At 44.9% G+C, this 27698-nt stretch overlaps 1 protein-coding gene and 1 non-coding gene across 3 annotated transcripts in view; one reads left to right on the top strand and one right to left on the bottom strand.

The window, feature by feature from the left end:
* Positions 1-1610: 1610 nt before the first annotated feature.
* LOC124552635 (angiotensin-converting enzyme-like) overlaps positions 1611-27698 on the top strand; it is a 291412-nt gene continuing 265324 nt past the window's right edge. For both annotated transcript variants that reach the window (XM_047126963.1, XM_047126962.1), the window contains exon 1: positions 1611-1920. The gene's annotated coding sequence lies outside the window, so the exon portion shown is untranslated. The remainder of the gene's footprint in view (positions 1921-27698) is intronic.
* Trnar-gcg lies at positions 10667-10743 on the bottom strand. Its single transcript has one exon. It is a non-coding gene; the product is annotated as a tRNA-Arg (tRNA).

The raw sequence follows: 27698 nt of genomic DNA, 5'->3' as shown, positions 1-27698 counted from the left end.
GCGCCATCTGTTGTTGAAAATTGTAACTACTGTAATTTCGAATGTTTGTCTGCCTGAAAATGTACTGTTGTCCCAAGCATATTGCAACAAACGGTGTATTTCTATCGCTGCTCGTTTAGTTTTTATTGCCGTTTCAAATATACCGGTCATTTTTTAAACACCCTGTATCTATTGTTTCGCTGCGACTCAATCGCATCGCATCCATCTGTTACCGACAGCAATAGCAAAGGAGGAACAATTCTTGAATCACGGTATGCCTCCCCATTTTGCAAATTTTTGGAAAATAATCCCAGAAAGGCCCCCTTCCTAACCTCTACCAGAAAGTATTCACATAATGATATCAGCATTCTAAAAGTACCGACTTTTCGCGAGGCTGGCTCTCTTCCTCGTAGTTGATATGCACAGTTTCGACTTTGAGATACAATGCAGGCGGTAACTACCATGTTTTTTTTATTATTTGATCATGCATATTTCGACACTTTTTATGCATTTCTTGAGCATTTTTCATGCGTAACTTAAGGTTTTTATGATGCATATAATCCGGTCTGTAATAATATATCCAATACATAAGTAGTACGTACATAAATAGTACTACGGCTTCTGACGAATCATCGCGTTTGTATTTGATCAGGTGTATGCTTATGATGAATAGAATATAGTGTATAAATAAATCCTAACCCGTACGATCGTGTTTCTTTTTTTCTGTAAAATTAGTGTAAGGAGGTTTTTCTCAGTATTTTTCCTGACCTAATTTTAAACTATAAATTAAATTAAAACTAGAAGTTCACGAAATCAAAACGAAAAAAAAGTCAGGGGTGAAATGGATAAATTGTCAATATTTGAAAATTTGAATTTTCTCATTTTGAGGGCAGTGAAGGCGCGATTCGTTTTACTTGCTAAAAACGTTCAACAGCCTACATAGCATAAAATATTTCTTTATTAAGGCAACTGTTTTCGACAGACTTCGCTGTTATCTACCCGCCTTAAAATGTGTGTGTGAAGTCCTAAGGGACCAAATTGCTGAGGTCATCGGTCCCTAGACTTACACACTACTTAAAGTAACTTAAACTAACTTTCGCTAAGGACAACACACGCACACCCTTGCCCCCCAATTTTGCGTGAGGTTCAGCGTCAAATTAACACGTTTTACAACAAAAAAGAACTGAAGTTAACGGTAAAGCCTGTCGAAACCGGTTGTTTAAAATAGATATATTTTATGCAACCTAGACTGTTGAATGTTTTACATTCCAGAAGTAGCAGGCAAGTGGATGCAGCCACAGGAAGTGCTCGATATGTCCGGTTCAGTACAATGACTCCATGAGCGGTGTAATGGGATGCAGACTTGCTTGCGTGAAGAGACGGTTCGATAAACAACTTTACAGGGCAATATCGATCGTGCAACATTTTTCTCCTAGCAGCGAGGCTAATAAAAACAAGAAAGAGGAGCAACAATCCGGGAGGAGGTTCAACGGACTTCTTGTTGTACAGCCCGCCCACACAAACGCCGCCATTGGCTGCTCTCGAGTTGGCGAGCGGAGCGAACGCCTATGGTGGGGGAGCCTGCTGAACAAAACACGGCGGTAGCGGGCCGTGATTCGCAGAGGGCCGACAGGAGCGCTGGCATCGGCGGAAGCGCGCCATTCGTCTGTCAGCCAGGTGCCATTTGACTATCTGAGCGCTCGCTTCTCTTTGAAGCTCAGTTCGCGACGCGACTCGTCGAATGGTGTACGCGGGCGGCTCTGTTAAGCAGACAGGAATGTTGACAACCGTTCTGTAGAAGCCGCGAGCTCGACGCTTTTGCCGCACGGCAAATAACGTTACCTTACGCCGACGTTCTTCCTTCAAGGAGAACACAAAAGACTTTCACATCCTCGCGCGACCAAGAGCTGTAAACCCGTCTTAGCTACTGCGCGGAGTCAGGTAAGTTTTGACAGTTAATCAAAGGTTAATACAACTGATCCTTTTTCTCTGTTCAAAAGATTGACAGAATATTGGGGGGAAAAGTTTCAGTCTGTTCTGCTATGCTTTCCGCGGAGAATAAAATTCTGTATCGTATCTATGCAAAAGAGATGTAGTGTGTGGACTCTTTCCACATTTTTAGCGAGTGCAGTATTGCCTCTTACTGCCATTATGAAATGATGTTATGGAAAAATTCGCCATAGACGATTCGTAGGTAGTTATCTCTAAGCTGTTTTTATGTTTTCCTCCGTCGTTCACATTTCGTATTGACATCATGTTATCTGCATTTTACAATTTCCGCATCGCTTACTTTCTTTACTGATGGTAAAAATGTGAGAGAGAACCTATAATTGCACATAAAATGTGTAATGTTGTTCTGGATTCATACGTAACTGTTCTGCGAGCAATTTAAACTGTTAGGTGCAGACCTATTTAGAAGCGCTTTGTTTCTAAGACAGCAAGACATCGGAATTTCTAACGGAAGTCACCGATTAATATCAGTAGTTTCTTAGGGTAAACTTAACACATTGGAAGAAACAGCGGTGATTTTTAGTACGAAATATACGTGCGTTTCTTGACAACTTCTATAACCATCTAAGGTGGAACTCATAATAAACTAATGCTTACTATATTAACTGAACAATCGCAGTTGATTTGCATGTTGTCAGTACTCGGACGTGTAATTCTCGCATTTCAACGGGGTTCATTTCTTTTTTTCTTTTCTTTTTTTTATACTTCGGTTTAAAATCAAGTCATCACGTTTCTGGCTGTGGTAAGTGACTGGCCTTATGTTAATTCCACAAACTAGAGAACCACAGCCAATTAAGAGTGATGTTTGAAATCTTAGCTTTGAACACGCTGTAATTCAATAATATCATCGATATAAATATTCGACTGCAGACAACAGCCTCTAACAATGCATTTGAATAGGGTTTCACTAAAGTTTTCCATATAAGCTCTAGGACCGCGGTTTCTCCAGGGTTTTTTTTTTTCCTGGTCCAGACTTAACATATATCCACATCCAAGAAGCTAACTGTCGAAGGCTCTTTAAATGTTTTGTCTTATATTAATTGCAACGGTTTTATGCATAAAACTTAAGTAGACTTTTTGTTTCTTTCCCCCTTGTGCAGTGCTGCAGCCAGTGGGAATATAATAGTTATAGACTCCGAAATAATTAGAATCCCCCACCACAACGTACAAATTGTCCCAAATGTTTAGGGTCAAAGTTAGGAGCGCCCATTTTGGAAGACGAATTGTAAGTAGCCATAAAAATGTTCCATTTCCGACTCTGTTGAAACCTACGTAATGCCGAATTTTAAATCATTTCCTTGAAAAGAAAACAGCTGAGTATATTATGTTTTCTCCTTTCTCTGACAACTAGGACACACGCAGCCCCCGCTTGCTGCGTGGCATGGGCGCCTTTGGTCAAAATTATAAGGAATGTAAATTAGTATTTGGGCATAGAGAACGAGTGGTCGGATCTTAGTCTGCATATATATTCCGAAAGTCACCACACGGTGTGTGGCGGAGGATACCTTTCTTGTTCTACCCGCGTATGGAGTGAGGGAAAAACAACTGCCTATATGCTTCCATAAGAGACCTGATTTCTCTTAGCTTGTTCTCGCAGTCCTTACACGCGGCTGACGTTAATGGCAGTAAAATGCCGGTTCTCTAAACTTTTCCCCAGTAACGTTTTGCGTTCGCTGCGTTTCCTCCATGTATTTCCATTTGATTTCACGGAGTATATCCATAACCCTCGCGTGTTGAGCGAGGCTGCCAGTAACATCTAGCAGCACGCTACTGAATTGCTTCGATGTCTTCATTTAAACTGACTTGGGGATCCCAAACACTCGAGCGGTGTTCAAGAATGGGTTACACTAGTTTTCTATAAGCGGTTTGTTTTAGAGATGAGCTATACCTTCCTAGAATTCTCCCAATAATTCCAGTCACAGTCCGTGAATTGACACCGTCATCCATCACTTTGAGCGCTTTCTATTGCTGCGCGATTGAAGATCTTTAACTTAATACCCACCAATTAGTTCCTTATCTCAAACTACTCGCTCTGTATAATTTTGATCAGCAGACTGTGTATTGCGGAGTATTCTGTGAATCAGTAAATAGAATCTGCCATAATGTCTTTAGCCACAAGACGTGTTAAAAAAAGAAAAAAAATGGTTTTTTACTATTCATTTATTCGTATGAAGTAACGTTGAAAATAACCCTGTTTTACACCTACTCCAGCACTTTTTCAAATTCCTAAAATGTAGTTGGAACTCTATCGCTGGGGCATTTTTCAGCTCTCAGTAATGCTAGGGAAACGATGGTTCTTTAAGATTTCCTATATTTGTCGAAACAGACAAGTCATATGGGTCATGTACGGCGAATATGGAGGCCTGCCTGCTTCACGCAAACGGCGTTGTAATTGTAAGTACTACTTGTTATTGAGAGTTCGACTCACGGTGCACTGTGCCACTGGAATCGAAAAACAGTGATGGGTATAACGTTCCACTGGAACGACTGGGCTTAATTTTGACGTCGTATCCGTAATCCCATGTTTCATCACCTTTTATGACACGTTTCAGTAGTTCTGCGTACTTGTTGACTCCATCAAACGAAATCTGATCGTTTTTAATTTGCCACAGTTTTTGTTCGAAGGACAACCGTTCTGGGGCAAATTTTGCTGTCACACATTTCATACCCAAAACATCCGAAAAAAATTCATGACTGAGCCAGTTGGTATGCTAACATCACCGACTTCTTTGATTGTGATCCGGTGATCGTTCATAATCATTTATTTCACTTTTTTCACTTTTTTTATCTCTTGTTGATGTTCTGTGGCATCTAGGGCGCTCGCCATCTTCAGCGTCTTCACAGCCTTCTTCAAAACGGTTATACTCCTCAAAACCCTTATTTTACTCGTCAAAACAATATTTAACATTTCAAAATGGTTCAAATGGCTCTGAACACTGTGGGACTTAACATCTGAGGTCATCAGTCCCCTAGAACTTAGAACTACTTAAACCTAACTAACCTAAGAACATCACACACATCCAGGCCCGAGGCAGGATTCGAACCTGCGACCGCAGAGGTCGCGCGGTTCCAGACTGAAGCGCCTAGAATCGCTCGGCCACAGCGGCCGGCTAACATTTCAAAAAATTTACGCCTCTTCATTCCGTTATAACAAGATTAGGACAAAATAAATTCTCTTATCCATTTTCGTACAAAAAATATTATCACCGCTACTAGCAAAACACATGTAACCTCCTTAACCAGACTACATACATATCATGTACGGTTAACAGTGTACAGATACTTGTAGGGTATGTTTAGCAACACGAAATCGAAAAAATCCGCCTGTCGGACGAATACAAAACTTGAAATTACAAATTGCGCGTTACTTTTTGAATACGTTTCGTGTAGTTTTATAGGTAAGCGTCATGTGTTAATGAGTTTCTGGTGTTGCCACAGAAACCTATCTGTGTAGAGCAGTCGGACAAAAATACGGTAAGACGAAGGAATTACAGAATTTGGCTGCGACTGAGCATTGATTGAAATCAATGGGGAAAGTTGAAAATTTATGCCAGACCGGGATTCGAAACCGTGTCTCTTTGCTTCCAAGGCAGATGCTTTGACCACTTTTTTTTTTTTTTAATCTAATTTTGTTCGTTGCGGACGTCCCATGACACCCGTTCAAGTTCATCGTTTACCCAGTCATTGAGTTTTCGTTTTACAGAAAGCAGCTAACCCTCTGACCGGACACGCTGAGCTACCGTGCCGACTACTACTGAGCCCTTTCCATCGAGTGGTCGTAGCAACTGCAGGGAGTACCACAGCACGCCTGCCGCCAGGCCCAAATTCTCTCACACACACACACACAGCAAATGTAGTGCCTCTTGCCCATTATCCACAGTACTCGCAGCGTTTCGCCGATTTCCATGAGCTCGAGCCTGGTGTGCATCTGCGCTCAGGAGGTAATTGGTCTGTTCTTTCGGACATCGCGAGAAATGCATGCTAGAACATAAATGCAGATGCTAACCAAGCCGGTAGCTTGCGCTGCTGTTTTTGACCATAAACGGCTCCTGTGCTATGTCCTCAATACGTTGAAAGTATCATTCGTGCTGAGAACAGTGTTCTGCTTAGCTGCGAACGCATTATGTCGGAGCTAAGTGAATTCGAACGTGGGTAAATGGTTTGCGGTCGTGTGGTGGGTGCTTCCTTAACGAAGTGAGCCGAAGTGTTTGATGTTTCCGTATATTTACACCGCATACAGGTAAAGCAGGAAAACATTATCCGCTAAGTCACAACGCGGACGAAAACGTGTGTTGAGTGTTCGTGACAGACAGTCAGTGAAGAGGATTATGACGAAAACTAAGAGGAAGACAGCTGCAAAAGCCACTACAGAACTGAATGTCGCACTCGCAAACACCAAAACAACACTAAGAAATTTATAAGCAGGGAAATGCAGGGCGAGTGGAATTCCAAAGCTACACTACTGGCCATTAAAATTGCTACACCAAGAAGAAATGCAGATGATAAACGGGTATTCATTGGACGAATATATTATACTAGAACTGACATGTGATCACATTTTCACGCAATTTGGGTGCATAGATCCTGAGAAATCACTACCCAGAACGACCACCTCTGGCCGTAATAACGGCCTTGATACGCCTGGGCATTGAGTCAAACAGAGCTTGGATGGCGTGTACTGGTACAGCTGCCCATGCAGCTTCAACACGATACCACCGTTCATCTAGAGTAGTGACTGGCGTATTGTGACAGGCCAGTTGCTCGGCCACCACTGAGGTGACCTTTTCAAGTGGTGAGAGATCTGGAGAATGTGCTCGCGAGGGCAGCAGTCGAACATTTTGTGTGTGCAACATGCGGTCGTGCATTATCCTGTTGAAATGTAGGGGTTCGCAGGGATCGAATGAAGAGTAGAGCCACGGGTCGTAACACATCTGAAATGTAACGTCCACTGCTGCGAAAGTGCCGTCAATGCGAACAAGAGGTGACCGAGACGCGTAACTAGTGGCACCCCATACCTTCACGCCGGGTGATACGCCAGTATAGCTATGACGAATACACGCTTCCAATGTGCGTTCACCGCGATGTCGCCAAACACGGATGCGACCATCATGATGCTGTAAACAGAATCTGGATACATCCGAAAAAATGACGTTTTGCCATTCGTGCACCCAGGTTCGTCGTTGAGTACACCATCGCAGGCACTTCTGTCTGTGATGCAGCGTCAAGGGTAACCGCTGCCAGGGTCTCCGATCTAATAGGCCATGCTGCTGCAAACATCGTCGAACTGTTCGTGCAGATGGTTGATGTCTTGCAAACGTCCCCATCTGCTGACTCAAGGATCGAGACGTGGCTGCACGATCCGTTGCAGCCATGCGGATAAGATGCCTGTCATCTCGACTGCTAGTGATCCGAGGCCGTTGGGACACAGCACGGCGTTCCGTATTACCTTCCTGAACCCACCGATTCCATATTCTGCTAACAGTCATTGGATCTCGACCAATGCAATGTCGCGATACGATAAACCGCAATCGCGATAGGCTACAATCCGACCTTTATCAAAGTCGGAAACGTGATGGTACGCATTTCTCCTCCTTACACGAGGCATGAAAACAACGTTTCACCAGGCAACCCCGGTCAACTGCTGTTTGTGAATGAGAAATCGGTTGGAAACTTTCCTCCTGTCATCACGTTGTAGGTGTCGCCACCGGCGCCAACCTAGTGTGAATGCTCTGAAAAACTGATCATTTGCATATCACGGCAGCTTCTTCCTGTCGGTTAAATTTCGCGTCTATAGCACGTTATCATCGTGGTGTAGCAATTTTAATGGCCAGTAGTGTATACCGCATACAGGCAAAGCAGGAAAACATTACCCGCTAAGTCACAACGCGGACGAAAACGTGTGTTGAGTGTTCAAAAAAAATGGTTCAAATGGCTCTGAGCACTATGGGACTCAACATCTGAGGTCATCAGTCCCCTAGAACTTAGAACTACTTAAACCTAACTAACCTAAGGACATACCACACATCCATGCCCGAGGCAGGATTCGAACCTGCGACCGTAGCAGTCCCGCGGTTCCAGACTGCAGCACCAGAACCGCACGGCCACCGCGGCCGGCGTTGAGTGTTCGTGACAGACAGTCAGCGAAGAGGATTGTGACGAAAACTAAGAGGAAGACAGCTGCAAAAGCCACTACAGAACTGAATGTCGCACTCGCAAGCACCAAAACAACACCAAGAACCTTATAAGCTGGGAATTGCAGGGCGAGCTGGAATTCCAAAGCCACTTATCACTGAAGCAAATGCTCGTAACGGGAAACATGGTGCCGAAGCCATAAAACATGAACTCTGGAGCAACGGAAGGAAGTCGTTTGGTCCGATGAGTCTTGTTTCACACCTTTTCCAACTTCTGGCCGAGTTCACGTCCCATGGCGGGCGCGGTGATGATTTGAGAGTCATATCGCGGTATTCCATGGGCTGCAAGGTCGCATTAGTGTCAAATATTATATGACCATTTCGGCAGATCAGGTCCATCCCACGGTACAATGTTTATTCCCCAGTGGTGATGTTGGGAAGACATCAAGCATGATGGGATGCAGGTGATCCACAATATAGCTCACATAGTCCACAGCTGTTCAAAAATGGTGCAAATGGCTCTGAGCACTATGGGGCTTAACATCTGTGGTCATCAGTCCCCTAGAACTTAGAACTACTTAAACCTAACTAACCTAAGGACATCACACACATCCATGCCCGAGGCAGGATTCGAACCTGCGACCGTAGCAGTCGCGCGGTTCCGGACTGAGCGCCTAGAACCGCTAGACCACCGCAGCCGGCTCCACAGCTGTCATGGCACTTTCGACTACCACCACAGACCCTTTCGGTGCCCAGATGAGTAATGTCCATAGCGCAGTACTGCCGGCCGATGTGGCCGAGCGGTTCTAGGCGCTTCAGTCTGGAACTGCGCGACCGCTACGTTCGCAAGTTCGAATCCTGCCTCGGGCATGGATGTGTTTGATGTCCTTAGGTTGGTTCTAGGGGACTGATGACCTCCGAAGGTAAGTCCCATAGTGCTCAGAGCTATTTGAACCATTTGAGCATAATGCTGACGCACTCAACTTTCTTTCGTGTCGCGGTGCATGTTTCGAGCCGCCGTTCGCTTGAATGACGGCCTATCCAGACACGACCATCTACCCGTTGCAACAAGAAAGGGCGACAGGTTGCCGTTGATTAATGGCCCAATTTCGATAATCCCTTGTCCACTAGAGTTGCAACTGATGATGTTGGGTCAACGTAGGAATACATTTGCTGTCGTTTTCTGCGGTGTTTCATGTTCAACCATGAACGCTGAAAGGCGTTTTCTGAAACACTTGTATCTGCAGCATTGTACGAGGCATGTTCAGAAAGTAAGTGTACAGTTACCGTAACGGGCTGTGCTTTTTTTAAATTTTTTTGAGCGTTGGCAATACTGAATGGTAGAGAGGGATTCTCTGACCTTAGCGAACATCGCAGAAACGCGCCAGTACATAATCTCACGTTGTAGTGTACATTTGCCTGAAAGATGTCGGTAAGAAATCCCGCCAAGTGCGAACCACTGATTCGCTTCCTATTCGCGAAGGGAATATACCTACTAAAATTGTATAGCGCGTCAAAACGGTGTACGACGAAGGTGTTTAAGAGGTGTACGGAGTTTAGTGGAGGTAGAACAAATGTTCATGAAGAATAAAGGAGTGGACGACCTTCCATTTTGACTATTAGTTTGTTCAAAAAAATCGAGGAACCTGTTCGTGAAGACGGCCGTTTGTCAAAGTGGATGAAATTTCTGTGATGTTTCCACGGCCCTCCAGAACTCTCTTAGACGTGACCCACGCAGAAACGCCGAGACACCGGAAATCTGTGCGCAAGATGGGTCCCCAAACAGCTGCCAGAGCAGCACCAGAAAAATTGGGACATTAGCGCCCGAGAGTTTCTTGAGCGACTTGATGTGGAAGGCGAGCATCTCTTGAGTTCTATTGTGACTGGAGACGAAACGTGGGTGGGTCATTAAACGCCTGAGACAAAAAGGCAATCGTCACAGAGGCGTCACACTAATTCCCCATCTGCCAGAAAATTCAAAACCGCAATTTCGAGCAAAACAAGATTATAGATTCAGTGTTTTGGGACCGAAAAGGCGTCATTTTGCTCGAATTTCTGCCTCAGGGGAGATCATCAACCCACAACTATATTGCGAAATTCCAAAAAAATCAAAAGGAACATTCGAAACAAAAGGAGGGGAATGCAGACGAGAGGAGTGTCCTTTTTGTACTATATAACTCGTCTTCACAGAGCCTTAGCAATCAAAGTACTCCTGGTCGCATTTGGTTGGGATGTTATTAACCATACTCCCCTGACTTGGCACCTTCAGATTATCGTCTTTTCATCTCCCTGAAGTGCACACATGAGTGGATCTAGATTTTCATCGACGAGCAGGTACAGAAAGAGGTTCTGAAATGGGGAAAGGAGCTGGCGAGAGAGTTCTTGGAGGAGGGCATAAAGAAGCTTACGTTATGGCTCACCATTTGCGTTGGTCAGGATGGCGATTATGTTAACAATAGTCAACAAATGTATCAACAATACCCTGTAGCTTCTGGAATGAGATTTTCACTCTTCAGCAGAGTGTGCACTTCCTGGCAGATTAAAACTGCGTGCCGGACCGAGACTCGAACTCGGGACCTTTGCATTTCGCAGGCAAGTGCTCTACCAACTGAGCTACCCAAGCACGGCCCGTCCTTACAGCTTTACTTCCGCCAGTACCTCGTCTTCTACCTTCCAAAGTTCACAGAAACTCTTCTGCGAACCTTGCAGGACTAGAAATCCTGGAAGAAAAGATATTGCGGAGACATGGCTTAGCCACAGCCTGGTGGATGTTTCCAGAATGAGATTTTCACTCTGCAGCGGAGTGTGCACTGATACGAAACTTCCTGGCAGATCATAACTGTGTGCCGGACCGAGACTCGACTCGGGACCTTTTCCTTCCGTGGGCAAGTGCTCTACCAACTGAGCTACCCAAGCACGGCTCACGACCGTTCACAGCAGAGTTTCATATCGGCACACACTCCACTGCAGAGTAAAAATCTCATTCTGGAAACATCCCCCAGGCTGTGGCTAAGCCATCTCTCCGCAAAAACCTTTCCTCCGGGAATGCTAGCTCTGCAAGGTTCGCAGAAGACCTTCTGTGAAGTCTGGAAGGTAGGAGACGAGGTACTGGCAGAACTGTAGCTGTGAGGACAGGTCGCGAGTCGTGCTGGGGTAGCTCAGTCAGTAGAGCACTTGCCCGCGAAAGGCGACGGTCCCGAGTTTGAGTCTCGGTCCGGCACACAGTTTTAATCCGCCATGAAGTTTCACCCTGTAACTTTTTTTCCGATACATCTTTTTCTAAAAAGATGTAGTACACGATTTTTCTGAGCATGCTTTGTACTGTGTCATCGGATCTGCCACAGATCGCCGCCATTTTGCTGTACGGAGCAGCCAGGCCTCCGACCTACGCTTTCCGCGATGTAGCGTTGACGTCCAACGCCTTGTCACTCCCTCGTAGGTTCACCGTCCTTCCAACACTACTTTCCCACACACGTTCACGACTGCAACACGCCAACAGCCAACCAGCTTCGCCGTTTCCAAGATACCATTTCTCACTTCAGAATTGATAATGTCCCCCTTTGCAACCCGTATCGACGCTCCAATGACTCCCCATTTGCTTCTGCTACGCTTATATCCTTTGTTGCATTACGAGACCGCAACGTTTGCAGACGGCATAGTCTCGTGGTGGGCAGTAGTCTTGTTTTGGGTCATCACTTTATAAGCCCGGAAGAGAAAACTGGTTAACAAAACGCGATGGTCATCCGTAAGTTGTGTTTCGTGACTGAGGCGGCAAGTCTGTCTAACCAGTGACCGTAACTGATGTTCCACTGAACGCTAGTACGTCGCCGAGTACCGTTGCATCGGACGACCTCGGCGCGTCCTCGAGATTGGCGTAACGAAGTGGTTCTGTACCTTGAACCGGCTGGTACGGATGAACAGAGATAACTAACAGCTCAACTGTAGGATTTCCCATTTGCGATAGTCGAGCAATTAGCGATAGGCTTACTCTTTTAAAACTCAAAATAGCAGCTGCAAAATGCAGGGAGAGAAGGGTAATCAGCTGGGTTGGTTGATAAATCCTGGCGGTTTTGTTTTAAGTGAAAATTCTGCACGAAAAATAAAATGTTTTTTAGAGGATAATGTACCCTACACAACAGTGTGTCATTAAAATGAGGAGTCGACGTCTTCGGATTTTTGCGTTTAATCGAGCTACCAAAGCCACAGAAACAGCTGGAGGGATTTGTAAAGTTTATGACGGAGAAGCGATGGCCCTTAGCATGGCTCAAAATTGGTTTAAGCGATTCAAAGACGGCAATTGCAAACATCAAAGACATGGGTAATCCTCCAGGAACTACTTGGTCGTAACCAAGCAGTGAACGCGGAACATTACTTCCAACAAATGCAACGACTCAGGAATGCTATGCAAGAAAAACAACCTTACCGCCGACATGGCATTCCTTCGTTACACGACAACAGTTTCACATCGCGAAGCAGATCGTTCAAACGCTTGACTGGGACGTGCTGCCACATCCTACATATTCTCCTGATTCCCATCTGTTCCGATCCCCCTCGAAGTACTGCGTGGCGTTTCACCCAAAAATGGCGTGAAATTGAAAGCTTAGCTGTACGATTTCTTCGAGTGAAAACCAGGTGGTTTCAACCGTAAAAACCAGTGACCACCTTGTTAAGTGGTGGGGAGAAGTTGGAAACAATAACAGAGTATACCGAATGTAACAGTACAGTACCAGAAACCTTTTCAAGTCTTGAACTTCTATTACTTATACAGGGTGTCTCACCTAAATCTGCCATCTCAAATATCTCTGGAGCAGCAATAGATATTCAAAAATGGTTTTCACCAGCATAAATGTACATCAGGGGCTTAGGAAACCAAATACTATGCGAAATTTTAAAACGTAAACAAATACTATCTTCAACACAAACTTGTGTATTTTCAAACGGCCATCACCTATTATTTCGTACGCAATCAATAGCGTGAAAAATCACAAAAATCATGGCGTTGGTTGCATCGCAATACGTCGATTACATCCCGAGAAATTGCGAAGCGAAGCTGACGCTTGAAATGAGTGAAGCGCACAGCTAGCGCGCCTCCTGAGACTCAAGCGTGCACCTCACGCTGCCGGTAATCGTGATGTAATTCAGTGGAGTATTAACGTATGGTGTGGTATTGTATGACAACACATCATTGGCCCATATTTCATTGAGGGGTTTTTTGGGCGCACGACAGCAAGGTCTTCAGCGCCCGTTCAGTAACATAGGGAGTCGGGCGTCAAGAAAAATCCCAGAACAGGAATATAAAACGGAACATACACGGGTAACAATCGTTGAAAAATATGTACTCATCCACACCGAAGCGTGGGATGAAGCAGGGTGTCAACAGTAAAACATGGACAACACAGGAAGAAAATGATAGAGGGAGCTAAAACAATGTAGCAGATGGAAGTGGCTGGCTGACCACAAAGAAAAAAGGGGAGGAACAGCCTCTACTACTCTACTCATTGATGGCACTCCTAAAGGGGGTTAGTTTAGCCCTTTCTTGAGCTGTACCTTATTTGAAACGGTCCATCTCTCATAATGTGTCAAATAATGCGGTAACAGAATGATGGATGTCCTACGCATAATGTTTATTGTGGCGAAATGACAACTAGAGGTACAATTAGTGGTAACACACTTGGTTTCGCGTTTCTAACCCTCGTAAGTTCTGAAATATGTGCCTTGTAAAGGATAGCAACGGGGTCACAGTTTCTGACGTAATGCATCGCATGTAGTACTGTGCTCAGAGCAGGGGTTGCTTGCACTGGCGCCTGTATCCTGCCCTAAACATAACAATACCACCACGGCACGCTCTATCTTCAGTGTACAAGTATCTCCTAATCTAGTCTGTCGCCACAGGGGAGTGTTATGGGACCATTGCTTTTCACAATATATATAAATGACTTAGTAGATAGTGTCGGAAGTTCCATGCGGCTTTTCGCGGATGATGCTGTAGTATACAGAGAAGTTGCAGCATTAGAAAATTGTAGCGAAATGCAGGAAGATCTGCAGCGGATAGGCACTTGGAGTGGCAACTGACCCTTAACATAGACAAATGTAATGAATTGCGAATACATAGAAAGAAGGATCCTTTATTGTATGATTATATGATAGCGGAACAAACACTGGTAGCAGTTACTTCTGTAAAATATCTGGGAGTATGCGTGCGGAACGATTTGAAGTGGAATGATCATATAAAATCAAATGTTGGTAAGGCGGGTACCAGGCTGAGATTCATTGAGAGAGTCCTTAGAAAATGTAGTCCATCAACAAAGGAGGTGGCTTACAAAACACTCGTTCGACCTATACTTGAGTATTGCTCATCAGTGTGGGATCCGTACCAGATCGGTCTGACGGAGGAGATAGAGAAGATCCAAAGAAGAGCGGCGCGTTTCGTCACAGGGTTATTTGGTAACCGTGATAGCGTTACGGAGATGTTTAATAAACTCAAGTGGCAGACTCTGCAAGAGAGGCGCTCTGCATCGCGGTGTAGCTTGCTCGCCAGGTTTTGAGAGGGTGCGTTTCTGGATGAGGTATCGAATATATTGCTTCCTCCTACTTATACCTCCCGAGGAGATCACGAATGTAAAATTAGAGAGATTAGAGCGCGCACGGAGGCTTTCAGACAGTCGTTCTTCCCGCGAACCATACGCGACTGGAACAGGAAAGGGAGGTAATGACAGTGGCACGTAAAGTGCCCTCCGCCACACACCGTTGGGTGGCTTGCGGAGTATCAATGTAGATGTAGATGAACTGCTCTCTTACTGTAACGTAATTCACATACGTTGCCACATTAAAACCTGTTTTCTTGTGGCCTGTTACTTTTGCCGTCATCTAGTCGATATGCCGGCCTTCAGCAATGAAGAAAAACTAGATATTATTTTAATTTATGGCGAATGTCACAGAAATGCAATCTCAGCTATGACACTGTATGCTGAACGCTACCCAGATCTGCAGTGCCCGTCACGTCGAACATTGGCAACATCTGCAAGGCACTCACGGAAACAGGAAGCTGGGCTCCCACAAAACGTCGACGTACAACGCCAGCGACCGGCATTGGAAACGAAATTGCTACTCTGGCTGCTGTAGCGCACAATCCTCAGGTGGGTGTACGAGAAATTGCACGAGGTGTAGGTATAAGCCACAGTAGTGTGTGCAGACTCTTGCAGCGGCATCGGTTTCATCCGTTCCATATCTCACTGCACCAAGAACTGCACGGGGATGACTTTGAATCCCGCATTGCATTCTGTCGTTTTGCACTTCAGCAGTTGCAAGGTAATCCAGTATTCCTAAGCAATGCGTTGTTTACGGATGAGACTTCATTTACAAATCATGGTAATGTGAATCTGCGGAACATGCACTACTCGTCCAGCGGAGGTACCGTGCGATGGCCAGCACGGTCCCCCGATTTGACACCATTAGACTTGTTTTTCTGGGGCGCAGTGAGAGAGTATATCAAGAACCCCCAACGACTGTACAGGATATGCAACATCGTATTACAGTGGCGTGTCAGTGGCGTGTGCGGCAATATCTGTAGAAACTCTACAGTCTGTGCAACACTCTCTCATTATCCGTCTGCAAACGTGATTGATGCGCCGGTCGTGGTGGCCGAGCGGTTCTAGGCGCTTCAGTCCGGAACCGCGCGACTGCTACTGTCGCAGGTTCGAATCCTGCCTCAAATGGCTCTGAGCACTATGGGACTCAACTGCTGTGGTCATAAGTCACCTAAAACTTAGAACGACTTATACCTAACTAACCTAAGGACATCACACAGCCGGCCGTGGTGGTCTAGTGGTTCTAGGCGCTCAGTCCGGAACCGCAGGACTGCTACGGTCGCAGGTTCGAATCCTGCCTCGGACACGGATGTGTGTGATGTCCTTAGGTTAGTTAGGTTTAAGTAGCTCTAAGTTCTAGGGGACTGATGACCACAGAAGTTAAGTCCCATAGTGCTCAGAGCCATTTGAACCACTTTTTTTGACATCACACACATCCGTGCCCGAGGGAGGATTCGAACCTGCGACCGTAGCGGTCGCTCGGTTCCAGACTGTAGCGCCTAGAACCGCTCGGCCACCCCGGCCGGCTCAGTACACGTACCAAAACAATATCGAAGATACGAAGCACAATAACTGACAACGTTGTCTCAAAATCTTCGTCGTTCAGCGAGTTTTGATGTGAGAACCAATGTACATGCTACCCTTCGCCTCGTGAAAATATCTCTGCAAGGATTTTGAAATGTTTATTGCATACCTTTGCGCATTTTTTGGCTTAAATTTCTCCCTTTTCAGAGCAGGGGTCAAAATATTACTTTGTACTTTATCACTGCGAAAATTGTAACCAGTTTTGAGATTACATAAAAACATGAAACTTCCTGGCAGATTAAAACTGTGTCCCTTGCCCGCGAAAGGCAAAGGTCCCGAGTTCGAGTCTCGGTCCGGCACACAGTTTTAATCTGCCAGGAAGTTTCATATCAGCGCACACTCCGCTACAGAGTGAAACTCTCATTCTGGATACATAAAAACAGTTCACGAACTTGAACAGTACACAGAAAATATGTATATTTCATACAATTCCGCAGATTTTTTTATGAGACACATCATCATTCAGTTCATAATATTTAGACACAAACTAATTGCCAAAGAGAACGTCATTCGCAGCGCTTGGTATTCACTGATTTACTCTCGAAAAATTTGTTTGCAACTTTTGTATGTCTTTTAAAATAGTTTTATCTGTGAATCGAAATATTACTTCCTTTCACGTATGTTACCGTGCAATGAAACGCTGTACGTTTCACCTTAATGACACGGGGAGCGTGCCAGAGATAAGTCCCTGCGGTCGCAGTATCGTCTGTGTCCTCGGTGGTTCAGTCGGATAGAGCGTCTGCAATGTAAGCAGAAGGTCTCGGGTTCGAGTCCCGGTCGGAGCACACATTTTTCAACTGTCCCCGTTGATATTTATCAATGCTTGTAAGCAGCTGAAGGTCTGGATTTCATTATAATTTCATTCTTCGAGAGCTGCAAGATCTTCATGAGGAAACTTCAACTGAAAATAATACAGTTATGATAAAGATACACCGACCAGTGTTCCAAAGTCGCCTGCAAATGGATGTTTGTATCAATGTAACGATGCAATGCGTGGTCTTCATCATTCATGATCCAAGATATATGCCCATGTGTGGCAGTATGCGCTATACTCTCCTTGTTGGGTTGCGTTGGGTTATTTGGGGGAGGAGACCAGACAGCGAGGTCATCGGTCTCATCTGATTAGGGGAGGATGGGGAAGGAAGTCGGCCGTGCCCTTTCGAAGTAACCATCCCGGCATTTGCCTGAAGCGATTTAGGGAAACCACGGAAAACCTTAATCCAGATGGCCGGACGCGGGATTGAACCGTCGTCCTCCCGAATGCGAGTCCAGTGTGCTAACCACTGCGCCACCTCACTCGGTCTTAGTCTCCTTGTAACTGATAAACGTAAGAGCACTGATAATGTCACAGCAGAAACAAAACCGAACCCTAAATTCGGGTACAGAAGGATATAGCAACATCCGACCAAGACTCGAACCTAGGACCTTTGGCTTACGCAGACAAGTGCTCCACTGAATGAGCTTAGGTTTTGGAACGACTCACGATCGCCCTCACAGCTTTGTTTCTAAATCTATGTCCTGTAAGTTACCGGAAGGTGTGTGGCGGAGGGAACTTCTGGTACAACTTCCTTTTCTCCCTCCCCCCCCCCCCCCCCCCCCACCTCCTTCACCCTTCCTGACTCATTCACGAATGGTGCGAGGGAAGAACGATTAGCGGCCGGTATTAACCACCGCATTAGCTCTAATTTCTCTGGTTTTTGTGGTCCTGATCATTTTGCAAGACATTTGTGATTAATAGTAAAATAGTAGGCGACTGTTCCCGCAACGTATTCTGCGAACTTTATTGGTAAACCTCTTCGTGATGCATAACGGCTCTCTTGTAGCATCTGCCACTGCAATTTGCTCATCATCTCTTCGTAACGTTCCTGCGCCGACTAAACGACTCCGTCACGAGACGCGCCGATGTCTGTTGATACTTCTCTCTCTCATCTATTAATCCCTCTTGGCAAGAGCCCCAGAGTGATGAACAGTACCCAAGTATCGATTGAACGACTATTTTGTGAGGCGCTTCTTTCGCGGATGAATTACATCTCCTTAAGGTCCAACGAATCTCAGCCTGGCGCCTGCTTTCTCTAAATTTTTCATGTACAAGAATTTAAGAGAAACGAAGTACTCTGCCGCAATTTTGTACTGAAATAAGTTCATCGGTTACAAGTGAAAATTTGTGCCAGACCAGAACACGAACACGGACTACGCGCATTACGCGAGCGGTTACAATAACCTGCTCTTCCATCTGTACACGCTTCCCATCCGACCCACATTCTCAACTTGGCACACGTTACTAGCGTCCGCTATCCACCCCCTTTGATCGTATATTTTGTCTGCCTCCCGCTAGAGTTCGGACGTTCACTGAGGTGACAGAAATAAAGCGATACCCTCTGATATCGCATCGGACCTCGTTTTAGCCGGCGAACAGCAGCAACTCGACGTGGCAAGCCGTTGGAAGTCTCCAGCAGAAAAACGGAGCCATGATGCCTCTACAGCCGTCCATAATCGCGCAAGTGCAGCCAATGCAGGATTTTATGCGCAAACTAAGCTCTCGATTATGTCTCATAAGTGTCCAATGAGACGCATATCAGGCGATCTATGTGGCCAAATTATTCGCTCGAGTTGTCCAGAATCTTCTTCAAACCAATCGCAAACAATTGTGCCTTGATGAAAAGACACACTGTCGTTCATAAAAATTCCATTGTTGTCTGGGATCATGAAGTCCATGAATATATGCAAATGTTCTCCAACTAGCCGACATAAACGTTTCCAATCAAAGATCGGTTCAGCTGGACCAGAGGACCCAGTCCATTCCTCGTAAGCACAGCCCACACCATCAAGGAGCCCCAACCAGCTTGCACAGTGCCTCGTTGACCACTTGGATCCATTGCTGCATGAGGCCTGCGCCACTCTCGAAGCCTACCATCAGCTCTTACCAACTGCCATCGGGACTCATCTGACCAGTCCACGGTTTTCCAGTCGTCTAGGGTCCAACCGATATGGTCATAACCCAGGACAGGCGGCGCAGGCGATATCGTGCTGTTAGCAAAGGCACTTGCGTTGGTCGTCTGCTGCCATGGCCCTTTTAACGGCAAATTTCGCCGCACTGTCCTATCAGATACGTTCGTCGTACGTCCCACATCGATTTCTGCGGTTGCCGGCCGAAGTGGCCGTGCGGTTAAAGGCGCTGCAGTCTGGAACCGCAAGACCGCTACGGTCGCAGGTTCGAATCCTGCCTCGGGCATGGATGTTTGTGATGTCCTTAGGTTTAACTAGTTCTAAGTTCTAGGGGACTAATAACCTCAGCAGTTGAGTCCCATAGTGCTCAGAGCCATTTGAACCATTTGATTTCTGCGGTTATTTCACGCAGTATTGCTTGTCTGTTAGCACTGACAAGTCTACGAAAACGCCGCTGCTCTCGGTCGTTAAGTGTAGGCCGTCGACCACTGCGTTGCCCGTGGTGAGAGGTAATCCCTGGAATTTGGTATTCTCGGCACACTCTCGACACTGTGGATCTCGAAATATTGAATTCCTTAACGATTTGCGAAAAGGAATGTCCCAAGCCTCTAGCTGCAACTAACGTTCCGCATTCAGAGTCTGTTAATTGCCGCCATGCGGCCATAATCAGTCGGAAATCTTCTCGCTTATATTACCTGAGTACAAGTGACAGTTCCGTCAAAGCACTACCTTTACGCGATCCTACCGCCATCTACGTATGTGTATACCGCACTCCCATGGCTGTTGACACCTCAGTGTAATCTAATCTTCAGCATTCTTCTGTAGCACCACGTTTCAGACCTTCTATTCTCTTCTTGTCTGAACTGCTTATCTTCTACGTTTCACTTCTATACAAGGCTACACTCCAGACAAATGCCTTCAGAAAAGACTTCCTAACGCTAAAACTGACATCAGGTGGTTACAAATTCCTTTTTTCAGAAACGCTTTTGTCGCTCATGCCACTCTGCATTTGATATACTTTTTTCCACTGACCCCAAACCACTGCCATCTGCGACTTCTATGACGTCAAGCAAGAGACCGGTGGAGGGCAGGTTGGAGGTCTGTTGTGTTTTCTGATGAAAGCCGGCTCTGCCTCGGTGCCAGTGATGGGCGATTGTTGGTGAGAAGGACGCCAGTTGGGGGCCTGCAACCAACCTGTCTGTGTGCTAGGCACACTGGACCCACACCTGGGCTTATGGTCTAGCAAGAGGGCTCTCGTGGTTATCCTCCCCAAACTGACAGCAAATTCGAACTGTTTTGTTGTCATTCATGAGCAGCATTCCAAGGGAGTGTTTCCTAACGGGATAACGTTCGCCCACATATCGCTGTTGTAACCCAGCTCGCTCTACAGACATTATGGACACATGTGCTTATGGAAATAGATGTGCTTTCTTATAAAAGCACAATGAAACATTTCGTACGTATTGTTGAGGAATCGCCAGAAAATAAATGCCTTTTGCTAAAATGATATTCAATCTGTTACTCTTATGGAAACAGTCAACTAAATGAAGCAGAGTGCAACAAAAATAGCAACTCACTTCACTATAATTCTCTCACTTCTAAAAAGAAAGATCTGCCAATGTACATAAATTAAAAATTTCAAACCTTTCACCTGGCCAAATGTAACAACGATAACCGTCCGATTAATATTGGGTTAATTGTACTACTCCACGTGTAATGCTTATACAGTAGATTCTTCGCTCCATTTCAGCTGTAAGGGTGAAAAACTGTAACTATTGGCTCCACCTATGGCAGAGACTCGGCATTTTGTCGTCCGTCACATGAATTAGATGTCGGCTGCAAACTTTTAATGGGGTAGAGGCAGGCGCGTGCACAATCTGCCACGTCCCTCGACAGTTCAAAAAATTTAGAGACTGGGATGATTAAACACAGAACAAAGTTAAGATGGTGGTTTTAATGTTCCAAATGATCTACATAGTCTCATCCCCCCCCATCCCCCCACTCATGTACAACGCACAGAACGTTCACACGACCACGTGAAATTGGCAGAAAGGTCCTTTGGGACGTAGCCCACCTCGCGTGTCTACTCGTTTCTACTTCGGTCTTGCAACTTTCAGAGACCCAATTTGCACTTTCTCGCTTTGTGGCAGGTTCATATTGATATCACCGAATCTCATCACGCGTGGTGTTTCTTTTTTTATTTATTTATTTATTTTTTTAATTTTAATTTTTTTTTAAGTGAGCTGTCGCCTTCAAATTGCGGCAGGCATCCACGCATCGTAGTTTCTGTTCGGGAGTCAAGATGTGCGGGACAAACTTTGCATACACTTTTCTCTTCCTAGCCGGCCGGGGTGACCGAACGGTTCTAGGCACTACAGTCTGGAAACGCGCGACCGCTACGGTCGCAGGTTCGAATTCTTAGCTTTAAGTAGTTCTAAGTTCTAGGGGACTGATGACCTCAGAAGTTCAGTCCCATACTGCTCAGAGCCTTCGTTTCCTGGTCCCGGCGGAGGTTCGAGTCCTCCCTCGCGCATGGGTGTGTGTGTTTGTCCTTAGGATAATTTAGGTTAAGCAGAGTGTAAGCTTAGGGTCTGGTGACCTTAGCAGTTAAGTCCCATAAGATTTCAGACACATTTGAACATTTTTTTTCTCTTACTCAGTACATCCTGGAGAATGTCTTGAACACATGATGTAGAAATGTCACACGAAAACTTTGACCACAATGGCTTCACGCCCACTACTTAACAGTGCCTGCTCGCAGCCGACACTGGAACATGATTTCGCTGCCTATTGATTATCGTGAACGATGGAGAATGGACTTACCTAACACAGTTGTTCCTTTTCTGCGAAGTAAATACGTCCTTTCTACATCTTGCGTACAATTGCGTAGCATACTCGCCATTGTTAATGTCACAATGCTGAGAAGACTTTGTTGTGGAGAACCACAGGGAAATGGTTTCTTCATCAAAGTGGTGAATTCAGACTGAAGCATATTGAATATAAATCAGATTGAAAGGGAAGATTATTGTTTTAAGTATACTGATGTACTGGTCAAACACACATTTTCTCTTAAATGCTACAATATCTCTTTTAGTCTACGTCATGAGAACGCCTACATCACTGATATTGTTCCAATAATGACAAAAAAGTGAAACCTCTGCAAAAACTTATACAATATGTTCCGGCAAAATAAAGTGAGTTTTGTGAGACACATTTCAAGCAATCGGCAAAATACTGTGAGTCTTATGAGACACTTTTCAAACACAAAAAGAAGACAATGGATGAGAAGAAAAACTGACTGTAATTAATTCATATGTCTTTCTGAAGATCCTTATTAGTTTTGCTCACATGTTTATTTTCTCATGTGAAATAGTATTATAAAAGTTTTTCTGACAGTTTATTGTTTGTAACATTAAAATTTTCAAAGCTCCTATAATACAGAAAAAATGAACAGAACTTTTTGTGGGAAATGTAATGTAGTTAAATTGTGTACTGGGATACGTTTTTGCTAGAGGACAAGATTCTCCAGTTGTTCAAGAAAAACGCATTCGAAGGTCACTTTTGTATGTTTTTCTTGAATAAATCGAAAATTGTAGCATATCTTGAAAACTTACTGCAGTACAAAATTTAACTACATTTAATTTCCTACAAAAATGTTCAGTTCATCTTTTCTGTAGGACCAATTGTTTTCGCGTAACGAGCGAGAGAATATTAAAATCTCGCGCCTGGTTTTTGAAGGCGTTATGGGTTGCTTAAAAATCAAGTTTTATATGATGTACGATAATTGGCTGATATGTCACATGTTGGGGTAGTTTTCCTTTCATTATTGTGGCAAAACATGGTTGACAAAATGCAGAAAAATTCCGCGTGCAAAGTTTGTGCTTCAAACCATCTCTGAAGTTTTCTGTATCTACTGAAAATTTTCGCTTTTGTTAGATATGCCTTTTCTGTTTCCTGTAGTTTGTTGTATAAGCTCCCACCTTAGTTACTGCGCTAATATCGCTTATACGACAGAAATAAAGTAAGTCTCTGAATTCCTGAGCGGATTTTATGATCTCAGGGCTATACACTTCTTGAAACCAATATTCAGTATAATCATACGAAAAAATGTGCTATGACCAACCCTAAGTGCGACACTGAATAACTTCATAGGGTTTCGTACCTGGATCGGTAAAAGTGGAACCCTTAAAGCATCACTGTGCTGTCTGTCCAACTGTTCAAAAGTCTTTTTATCAGGAACAAGTTGACGTATCAACTTGAAATTTATGTCACATGTTAATGTCTACGTCTCCTTGTTGATATAAAAAAGTGAAGCAGCTGAATGAATGCAATCAAAAGACGCGGTCATTTATGCCGCACATTTTGTTATTCACACACACTCATCAAAACCTACAGGACACTTCCCGTTGCCGTAGGATCATGAAATTTGCCAAGAAGCAAGGTATCACACTGCAACCTAAGGAAAAATCTGTAAAATTGTTAATTTGTTATTGTACGACACGAAAAATTTTTTTGTCTTTTGATATCAGACTGTCTGACTGTCCATTCGTGTGTAAGACCCCTTTTTCTCAGGGACGGGTAGACGCATCAAGTTGACATTTTATGTCACATACTGAGGTCTATAGTCCTTTGGTGGTGTAGAAATGTCACGCTTCGCAGCCAATGCAGTCAGAAGATACGATCGTTTGTGTTGCATATTTTGATACTCGCAAACTCACTCATTAAAACCTGTAGGGTTGATTTATAATCATGAATTTGGCAAGACGAAAAGTTTCTCAACGCAAGTAAAGGAAAACAATCAAAAATTTTTATATCACAAGCACAAATGTTGCTTTTGTCACTTGTTATTCGGCTTCAAACATGAAATTAAATCGTTCTGGAAAGTCTTGGAAATCGTGGCACCGATATTTGTCAGTATCAATGTTGATAACAGGCAAAAATCGACGACAGCCTTGATTCTTGGAATGCTTGAACTGTCTATATGTCTAAATACTTAATTAATTTGTAGGGTTGCCTCAGCGAGTGAGTCCTCCTCGCACCTACCGTTTTTCTTCATTTTTGTGTGTGTGTGTCCAATGACTGATGACGGCGACAATACTGAAACGGAAAGGTCCATTTTCACTCTTCTGTACTACACAACCCTATGTTTTTACGCCGTAAACAGCTGAGTTTGTGGAAAGCTGCGATCTCTCCAAATAGTGTGTACGTAATAAGACTGTGGATGTTGCCTAGCGGAATCTGTGCGTGAGGGGGACGTTCCCGCCGACTTGTCTGGCTGCTCGGAGCGCTATACATGTCGCAGGACCTGTTGCACGTATAACTGGTGGAGGGTGTAGGGGGGAAGAGGGGGGCGGTAAGGACGAGGAGAGAGAGTCAGCCAGCGGAATGCAAAAAGCCAAGGCTGCCCCGAGAGAGAATTTGAGGCCAAGAGGACTGCGCAAGGCGTTTTGCAACGAGCACCTCGCCTCTGCAGCTGGAGCCCTTAGAGTCTGGCCCGCTTTTAACGCTCAAGCTATTAGTATCTGTTCTGTTGGCAGTGTCGAGAACGTCGTCACAAAAAAAGAAAATCGCAATTATGAATATCTGTATTAAAGATCCCGCGAGCAATATCAGAATGCGGTTCCCTGCGGATCGATACGAGGACATGGGTGACAAAAGTCATGGGAGACCTCCTAATATCGTGTCGTTCCTCCTTTTTCCCTGCGTAGTGGAGCCCCCTAAAGCCGCCCATAATTGCGCAAGTATTGCCGGTGCAGAATGTCGTGCACGAACTGACTTCTCGATTATGTCCCATAAAAGTTCGATGGGAATCATGTCGAGCGGTCTGTGTGGCGAAATCATTCGCTCGAACTCTCCAGAAAGTTCTGAAAACAAATGGTGAGGAATTGTGATTCGGTAACAGGGCGCATTGTCGTCCACACAAATTCTATCGCCGGCCGGAGTGGCCGAGCGGTTAAAGGCGCTACAGTCTGGAACCGAGCGACCGCTACGGTCGCAGGTTCGAATCCTACCTCGGGCATGGATGTGTGTGATGTCCTTAGATTAGTTAGGTTTAAGCAGTTCTAAGTTCTAGGCGACTGATGACCTCAGAAGTTAAGTCGCATAGTGCTCAGAGCCATTTGAACCGTTTGAACAAATTCTATCGTTGTTTGGGAACTTGAAGTCCATGGATGGCTGCAAATGGTCACCAAGTAGCCCAACATAACCATCTCTAGTCAATGACGGGTTCAGTTGGACTAGAGGACCCAGATCCGTTCCATGCAAACACAGTCCACACCGTTATGGAGCCACCACCAGCTTGCACAGTGCCTTGTTGATAACTTGGGTGCATGGCTTCGTGGGGTCTGCGCCACACTCGAACCCTACCATCGGCTCTTACCAACTGGAATCGGGACTCACCTGACCAGGCCACGGTTTTTTAGTCTTTAGGGACCAACCGATATGGTCACGAAGCCAGGCGATGTCGCGCTATTAGCAAAGGCACTCGCGTCGGTCGTCTGTTGCCGTAGCCCATTAACGCCACCGCCATCCTAAAGGATACGTTTGTCGTACGTCCCACTCTGATTTCTGCGTTTATTTCAAGCAGTGGTTGCTTGTCTGCTAGCACTGACAGCTCTACCCAAACGCCGCTGCTCTCAGTCGTTAAGTGAAGGTCGTCGGCCACTGCGTTGTTCGTGGTCGGAATAATACCCGAAATTTGGTATTCTCGACACACTCTTGAGACTGTGGGTCTCGGAATACTGAATTTCCTAACGATTTCCGGAATGGAATGTCCCTTGCGTCCAGCTCCAACTACTATTTCGTGTTGAAAGTCCGTTAATTTCCGTCATGCTAGCTCCGCCAACACATTACTGTATTATACCTTGTGTTGGCGATACTACTGCCGTGTGTATATGCGCATATAGCTGTCCTATGACTTTTGTCAGTGTATAGCTGTGTGTTCTGTAGGCCGTGGTCGAAGGCACATTTCTCTGCGTCCTCTGCATGGTTCCGTCCCCTAATGCAGGAGTTGTCATCAGGGGCTATAAATGCTCTGAAAGCAGTTTCAAACTTAAACAAGCGCACAAGCCGAACTGTTGATACATATCCATGCGACAGTCCGACTGTGACGTCACCACACCGCAGACCAAGACCTACAAAGACCGTAGGTGCATGTAGAAGGAAGCGAAGATGAGAAATGGAGCCGACAGTTAAAGTTTCTCGCATTCATAGCTGAACTGGACGCTTGTTGTCTTACACATGCAGTACCATAGTTAAGTTAATCTCTCCAAAAATTCGCAATATTAGTGTTATAAAGAGTTCCTCGTCCAGGGCTTGAAGGTCCAAGGTATGTCGATGAGCCGCCATGTCATGCGGATGGGGGTGGGGGTTGCGGGGAAGGAGGGCGGGGGCATACTACAGCTAAGATAGAAAAATGTTAAAGAAGGAAGTTGCAGGACTTAAAAAGGTCCATCGATTGCTTTCTTTCATTTCGAGATGAATCGGAAAAACCGGTACAAATCGAGTTCTCTGCTACGCGATAATATTCACGTTCCCATACCTGCGCCGGCTGGTGTGGCCGAGCGGTTCAAGGCGCTTCAGTCTGGAACCGCGCGACCGCTACGGTCCCAGGTTCGAATCCTACCTCGGGCATGGATGTGTGTGATGCCCTTAGGTTAGTTAGGTTTAAGTAGTTCCAATTTCTAGGGGACTGATGACCTCAGATGTTAAGTCCCATAGTGCTCAGAGCCATTTGAACCATTTTGTTCCCATACCTGCAATTTAATGTGATCGTAACCAGCGCTAAGGCAAAAAAAAAAAAAATGTTGGTTTGAAAAATTTGGAAAAAATTGAAGAATTTTTCGAGATATGTCGACATCTTGAAAAAAAAAAAAAAAAAAAAAGGCGCTCTCGATTATTGGCTAGTTCTTCTCAGTAGATGACCTTATAATAACGGTCTTAGAATTATTTTCTCTGCAAGTTGTGCTATCATGATATTAAATAAATTTTAGGATTCTATTAATTGTAAGGATCAAAATACAACTTCCAAAAACTTGCATTTTGTTGCGCATGTTTCTTTAAATATCTAAATTTTTGTTGTGTGAAAATAACTTGAAGAAAGCAATTGTCGGCGTTTTCCACAAATTAAAAAAAATTACGACCTTCTGGATGTGAAGTAATGTTCATTATTATTATTATTATTATTATTATTATTACTTAATGAATGCAGTTAACATTTTACAGCAATGCGCTTGATGCAGATTTATATTGAATACTTATATTCTCCAGAAAAATACTACATGTGTTTAATTGAGTCTTAGTGTTAATAACTGAAGCGTGCAGTCACGGAATGCAACAGCTTGAGCGGCCGGTGGTGTATGTATGTATGTATGTGTGTGTGTGTGTGTGTGTGTGGATGGATGGACTGGGGGGGGGGGGGGGGAGGGGAGAGCAGCCGCCGCTCGCTCGCTCGCTCGCTCTG

This window comes from Schistocerca americana, chromosome 10, assembly GCF_021461395.2.
Source record: "Schistocerca americana isolate TAMUIC-IGC-003095 chromosome 10, iqSchAmer2.1, whole genome shotgun sequence".
In the NCBI taxonomy this organism is placed as follows: Eukaryota; Metazoa; Arthropoda; class Insecta; order Orthoptera; family Acrididae; genus Schistocerca; species Schistocerca americana.
This window is presented reverse-complemented; position numbering and strand designations above follow the sequence as displayed.